This window comes from Anastrepha obliqua, chromosome 1 (assembly GCF_027943255.1).
Source record: "Anastrepha obliqua isolate idAnaObli1 chromosome 1, idAnaObli1_1.0, whole genome shotgun sequence".
Taxonomy (NCBI): Eukaryota; Metazoa; Arthropoda; class Insecta; order Diptera; family Tephritidae; genus Anastrepha; species Anastrepha obliqua.
The window spans coordinates 45202453-45210403 of NC_072892.1; positions in this window are offsets into that span (position 1 = coordinate 45202453).

Genomic DNA, 7951 nt, shown 5'->3' on the forward strand with positions numbered 1-7951 from the left:
ATTCAAAGGCCGATAATTATGTAATGTTTTAATAGATACTGAGTTGATTGCTTGAGACGCCATCGAAATGGTTATTTAAGGCTTTCTAGGTAAAAAAGATCAGAAACCGACAAGTCTGATGTGCAAACTATGTTGGAAGCATTCGAAAAGCTTCAAGTCAACATGGCTCTCAAAATTCCTTTCATGACATTTCATTTGAATGAATTTAGTACACAACTCGCCACCGAATCCGAGGAGCACGGAGAACGATATCATCAGGTATCTTTGCCATTTCAAAAAAGGTGACTTTAAAAAACGATACAATTTTACAGCAATTTTTTTCTTATTAGATTCTTTTGTATTCTTTTTACTAAATACAAGGGGGAAAAAGCCCTGAATGCAGTGTTGACTGAAATTTGTTGGTGCTCAAAAGCTGTACTCGATGGTGCGGAGTTAGACAGCGATAACGATGCGAAAATATGTACTCCAAAAAAACAGCGAATTCAACCCTGCCTCTAGCATAAATTCAGCATCACAAGCTAAATGAATTAAACGGGTGGTTTTTTCAGAACCCAGCTCTTTTTCCACCAAAAACATCTCAGAGTTTTATTTAATATGGAATACATGAAATACACACATTCGTTTCTGTTACATTTTTTTTCAAGTACGTTTAACCCATAGGTGCTCCAATGTCTTCAACAACCCTTAGTGAAATTTTCCAATGAATCTTTTGGTAATACATATTAACCCTTTAATATCCAGTTTAAGAGGACTTTTGAACAATTTTTGAAAAAATGGGTTAAATAGTCACATAACGGTGGTATGCAACGGGTTAAAATGTTCTACAAAAAAATGTATCATTGAATTTTACTAAAAGTCTTCTAAGACGAAATTTAAGAAAAATCAATATTTGTACTGGATTAACCAAATTATTTAATATGACATTTGATCAATATTGCGAAACTTTAATACACAGTAGAAAAAAATTGTAGACCAAAACCGAATTGGGGTTTTACTATTCTACATGAGTACTGTCATTTGCAATTGGTTTGGTTTGGGCTCGAAAATTGCTTTCGCACGGTGTAATCTCCCTTCGCTGTGAGTTGTTGGTTGGTTGACTACAATATTCCCAGGCATAGTAATTGGTTTGTTGAAAAATGATTTCCTAGCCAAGCGAGCAGTCCATTGAGAAATAACGGCTGGATTATTCATACGATTAGCGATGTTTGCAAGGACCAATGTTTTCGATAAAGTCGTCAAAAAATTTAGTCTCGCATCACTTTTTCTGAGCCTATCAAGTTTTTATACATGCAATCGCCGCCAGCTTTGGGTTCATTATAATAAATAATGGACTATGGTTTTGTTTCTTCGCCTTCACAATCTTTGGCAAAATGAATGGTGGAAAGTAAATATTTCTATTATAACATACTTATCAAATGAGACTTTTTTTCAATTTAAAACGTTTTTTAACAAAAAATGGTTACAAATTTAATCTTCAAAATAATAGCCATCACTAGCGACACTTTTTCCCCATCTCTCAGGCAATTTGCCGCGCCAAACAAATTGGCCGCAAACCAATCATCGAGCCATTTTTTGGCTTCTTCGTGAGAATTGAAGCGCTGCTCGGAAAGTGCGTGGCCCATCGAAGCAAGCAAATAATCGGAAGGCGTCAAGTCTGGTTAGTAAGCCGCATGCACCAGCGGTTCCCAAACGTACGTCCAGCGGTTCCCAATCGTACGTCTCCACCAATTCCCGGGTCGCTCTTGTTCGATGTGGCGGTGCATTGTCACCAAAAAAAATTACTTTGTGACGCCGATCGGCATATTCTGAGCTTTTTCGGTCTATAGCGCTGTTCAAATCGGCCAATTGTCGTTGGTAGCGTGCATCGTCAACTGTTTCACCTGGCTGTAATAGCTCGTACCAAATCATATCACGCTGATCCCAGAAAACACACAGCATTGCCTTGCGGCCGAAGCAATTTGGTTTGGCCGTTGTTTTTGGCTTGTGGCCGGGCGAACCATACGATCGTTTACGCTTGGGATTCCAGAAATACACCCATTTTTCATCACCCGTAACGATTCGATGCAAAAAAGACTTCCTTCTTAAAAAGGTCGAATTCCGTGCCTTTAAACTACGATTTGCGGACATCGAAAAACCAATTGTGAAATACTGCTCTCCCGGTTCAAAAGGAAGTCTTTTTTGCATCGAATCGTTACGGGTGATGAAAACTGGGTGTATTTCTGCATATATATATATAGGTATATAATTGGCGCGTACACCCTTTTTGGGTGTTTGGCCGAGCTCCTCCATCTATTTGTGGTGTGCGTCTTGATGTTGTTCCACAAATAGAGGGACCTACAGTTTCAAGCCGACTCAGAACGGCAGATTTTTTATGAGGAGCTTTTTCATGGCAGAAATGCACTCGGAGGTTTGTCATTGCCTGCCGAGGGGTGACTGCTATTACAAAAACGTTTTTCTTTATTTTGGTGTTTCACCGAGATTCGAACCAAAGTTCTCTCTGTGAATTCCGAATGGCAATCACGCACCAACCCATTCGGCTACGGCGGCCGCCATTGTTGACAGATGGCAGACGAAAAAAAACAAGACATTTGGGAAGGTTTAAAAATCCTCATGGCGACATCTATGGACTAATAGCTGAAAGTCACATTTCATAGGTATATAATATACGTAAACTACAGTGTACGGCATCTCGAGCTTCGGTATGGAAATATTGAATAACTTTAGCAACTAGCAAAATTGAGTGTTTGTTGGTGTTTTTTTATTTGATTTTGTCCTTTACAATTTGTTTCAACTGCACTTAGAACACAACATCCAACAAATGACCACCTTTACGAGCCACACAATATTGTGCTCTTCTTTTCGAATTTTCCATTACTTTTGCTAGCATTTCGGGTGATATTGCCTCTATTTCAGATCTAATGTTGGTCCTGAGCGCTTCCAAATAGTGGGCTTGTTGGCGTATACTCTACTTTTTAAATAGCCCCACAAAAAAAATCCGGCGGCGTCAAATCCGGCGATTTTGGAGGCCACTCAACATCGCCACCTTTCGACATCCAAAACTCGGAATCTACCTGGGCCATTCGAACCACGCTTTTTCCGTATTCCAAGTGACGGGGCTCATCTGTAGGCAATAATCGTTGAGTTATTTGCACTTTGTAAGGAAACATGTGAAGATCCTCTTTTAAAATCCTTCTAAGAGTGGTTCCTTTTATGTTTAGCTGCTGGGCACGGTGACGATATGACAGATTTGGGCTTTTCAAAACACTCTGCTTGACAGTTTCAACAATTTCATTGGAGCGTCTTTTACGAACTGAAACACGTTGATAATTTGCTACAGACCCCGATTCTTCAAAATTTTTAGTCAGATTGCGTATGGTGTTATCAGAAGGCACTTTACGACCGCGGTATTTTCGACGGTATGCACGTTGAGCAAGCACAATTGAACGACCATTTTCCAAATACATGGTCACAATTTCCGCGCGTTCTTTAGGTGTGAAGTTATTCATCGTTAAAATTGTACTGAATTGACGTTTCCAAATTATTTTTTCTCAAATCCTTCTGACAATGGATAGCAAAGTTATTCAATATTTCCATGCTGAAGCTCAAGATGGCGCACCCTGTATATATATATATGTAAACCAAGCACTCTATTTTTTATGGTACATAGCTGCTGACTGTAACAATGTTTTCATGAAAACGAAACAATGACGCCAACACTGGCAATAATTCTTCTTTTTTCATTTCTGGTGGAACGCAGCATTTGTTGGGTCCTATGGTGACAACTAATGCAACGAGGGTTTTAAAAAAGGTGTCCAACGAAGGGTTAATAATAGTTATGCTCCATACTTTTGACCTACACTGTACTTACGTGTAAGCTAAACTAACCATTAGCTTTTCATAACGCATTCATTTTCAGGCTTGGCCACATTTGTACTTACGTGTGTGTATGGGTGTTCTCAGATCCTTATGTGTTTCTTATTACCGGTTTGTAAGTATATGACCTTACGCACCAAGCATAATATTATTTTTATATCTTATTTATTCACGATTTGTACGGATCCTTAGTTGAAATGAAACTTATTTACATAGAAAAGGTCAGCATTTTCGTTTATTTCAAATTTTTCATAAATATTTAATTTCTCATACAATCCACTGTATTTCGATAAATTTGTATAACAGCTTTTACTACGTTCCTTTGTATGTACTTGTATGTATTGTATGTATGTATTTATGTGTGTGTATGCGTGTACGCATATACGCTTATCTATATAGGTTGGTATGTACAATATTTGTTCGTTTAGTACTCAAAAATATTAAATATTTAACTAAGATATATTTCGAATTCATATAATATCAATTTATTTCATCATCTTTGTATTTATTTATTATTTTACTTAAATTTTAACTTGCATTACTAATACAAATACATATATTTATTTCATGCCTTTGTCTAAATTCTCTATTTTCGGATTTAAAAGTTTTAGTCCATTTATGTATGTACAATTTGGCGGGAAATAGGTATTATTTGATGAATGTATGTCTGTACGAATGTACTTGTGTGTGTGTTTGTATGGGAGTTTGTTGTTACGAATATAATAATAAATTAATTGTGCAGATTCGCTTTGCTTAAATGCACTCAAATGTTATATGGCTTACATGTGTATACATACATACTTGTTTATGTATGAGTGCACAAAACTAATACATAAGTTAACAACAATAAAAGTAACAACGTACATATACATATCTGCATACATAACAGTTCGACAATCCATTGAACTTAAGCCGGCACTTCGCATTCGAATCAACAACATACTTATGTATGTATTTCAGTATATCGATTGAGAGAATTTCCATTCCATGATGATTGCATAGGATTTTAAAATATGCACTTTACGATAGCCGTGTACGCAAGGCTTTCAGCTTGCATGTGTACATGTATGGTGAATATTTTGTAATTTTAATTATAAATAAATGCTCTTTACGAAATAAAAGTTTTTACAACCTATATGCGAAATAACAATAAATCAAAATAAATCTCAGCAAATTTATCAATTTTTAAATAAATTGTATTCATTTCCACAAAACAAAAAACTAAGCTCCTTAACATATAGCAGACTAAGCCAGTCAGTTACCAATTGCCTATTGTAAGTTAATGGAATGTTCAGTTGTTGACGAGAGTAGCATACTTTTAGGAGTTTGTGGAGGTGTCGAACTGAAAGTGGGACAAATACACAAGCAAACAAATTAACAAAACAAGAGTTGCAGATGCACCGAAAATTTGAACGCAAATTTTAAAATAGCAAATTCATATGTAGGCGACTGGCGTAGCAAAATGGATTGGTGAGTGGCTACCATTCGGAAGTACAAAGGTTCGAATATCCATGCATGAAACACCAAAATGAGTGTGTTCTGCCATTAAACGCTGCTCATAAAAGATATCTGCCGATAGAGTAGGCTTAAATTCATAGGACCTCTATTCGGGGAACAACAACAAGACGAATCAACATCACAAATTGGAGGAGGAGCTCGGCTATACACGCAAAAAAGGTGTAAGCACCAATTATATATATATACAGGATGAACGGTATGAAGTGTTACCAACTTCTCACCTTTTGTATCTGTAAAACAGCTCATGACATCAACGTCAAAATTGTTCTAATGACAGTTCAATATATTGTTTATAAGCCATCAAAAGCATTTGCGTCTCAGTTTTGTTAAACTTTTTTTTTCTGTGATGGAATTCAAACGTAATAGTGTGATTGCGTTATATTTGGCTGGAAAATCACAACCAGTCATTGTTCGTGAGCTCAGTCATCTCAAAGTGAATAAAATGTTTGTGTATCGCACTATAAAACTTTACAATGATACTGGTAGCATTGCAAAACGCTATGGAAGTGGACCAAAAAAAACCGCAACAACGCCAGAAATGGTTCAGAAAGTGAAGGCTCGACTTGAACGAAATCCACGTCGAACTGAAAATATCGCAAGACAGCATTCGACGCATATTGAAAAATGAGCTCAAGGTCAAGGCTTGCAAGTTCCAAAAAGCACACGATCTTTCACCCCAGCAAAAAAAAGTGCGGTGCGAAAGAGCAAAGGAGTTGTTGCGCTTGCACGAACATGGTGAATTTCCTAACATTGTGTTTTCTGATGAAAAAATTTCCCAATTGAGCAGTTCATAAACACTCAAAACGATCGTGTTTACTTGACCGAACGCTCATACGAGAATTTGAGCCTACGTATGGCCACTCGAAGCAATTTCCCGTCGCAAGTAATGGTTTGGGCCGCAGTGACCACTGATGGACGCTCTCCAATCCCTTTTATCGAGCCTGGTGTCAAAGAAGCGATTATACGAGAATGGGCCAAAATACCTCAAGATCACATTCATGCAGCATGCAACTCATTTTTTGACCGTTTGAAGGCTATAGTCAAGGCAAAAGGCGGTCATATCGAGCTAAAGTGAATATATGTTGAAAATGTAATCATTTTTGAACAATTTTGTCTTTGAAATCAATATAAACTAATTTCACACAAAGAAGTTATGGTGTTTTGAATATGAATTCCTAAAAAAAACTCTTGTCCTAAAAACACTCTTGCGCTTGCACTTCAGCTTGGGGAATACGGTACGAACTGAGTTACTCTTGTCCTCAATACATGCTTTTCGTCGATTTTCGTAACGCCATAAAACATGTGTATGTAGCTTTTTACTCTTTGTAATACAATTCTTGTTCAATTATGTAGTCTGATTCAATCCATGATTTATTCACACGATTGCACAAAAAATTTTTCTTTTCGAGGAATTTTTTTCTAGTATTTGTACAAGCGTAGTCTATGAACATGAAAGATGAAGACATTCATTTTTTTATTTGCTATTATCGATTTATGTCTTGTTAACTTTTTAATTTTTATTTTTTCTTATACCTATTTCAAAATGTGCTCCGAATTCTTTTACCGATCATTAATTTTATCGATTTATTTGCTTTTTTTTATCAATATATATTTTTATCAATATATTTCTTCTTAAGTCTCACAACGCGTACCGATTATAAACTTTTAGGGATTTTTTTATTGATTTATTTTATATCATCAATTAATCTTTCAATTCAAAACTACCTTGAGGATCAATTGCTTATCAGTTCTCAATTTATATCGACTTAATTTTTTCACATACACGTTTTCTGATTTTTCAATTTTTCTCTATTTTTAATATTTTAACTTTTATTATATATCAAAATGTTCTTCGATTCTTTTATCGGCCATAAATTTGTATCGATTTGGTATTTAATTTGTAATTTTTATCCATGCATTTTTTTATCAAGTTTTATAACACGAACCGACTGCTTATCGGTCATAATTTTTATCGATTCATAATATTTATTACTGATTTGTTTCATTTTATCGACAAATTTTTTAAATAATTTCTTTTCGCATAGGTTTTTTGATTTTTTAATTTTTAACTATTATTGATGTTTTTATTTCTTATTATATTTCAAAATGTTATCCGATTTTTTCAGTGGTCATACATTTGCATCGACTTCTTTTTTAGTTCAAATTTTTTTTTAATTTTTAGTTTCCATTTTTTATTAAGTTTCATAGTGCGCACCCATTGTTTATCGGTTATAAATTTTTATCGATTAATCGATTCTTATTATAGATTTCATCTCATTTTATCGAATAATTTGTTATTTCTATTTTTTACACGTATCATTTTTGAATTTTTTAATTTTTTACTGTTTTTTTTACTTTTATTTGTTGTTATATTTCAAAATGTATTACAATTTTTTCCCCAATTTTATTTTAATATATATTTTTCATTAATATATTTTTTCATCAAATCTTTTTAATAAGCTTCTAAATAAAGACCGATTTTTTTTCGATTATAACTTTTTATCGACTTATGTTTGTTATTATTGATTTAATTTATTTCATCGATTAATTTTTAAATTCG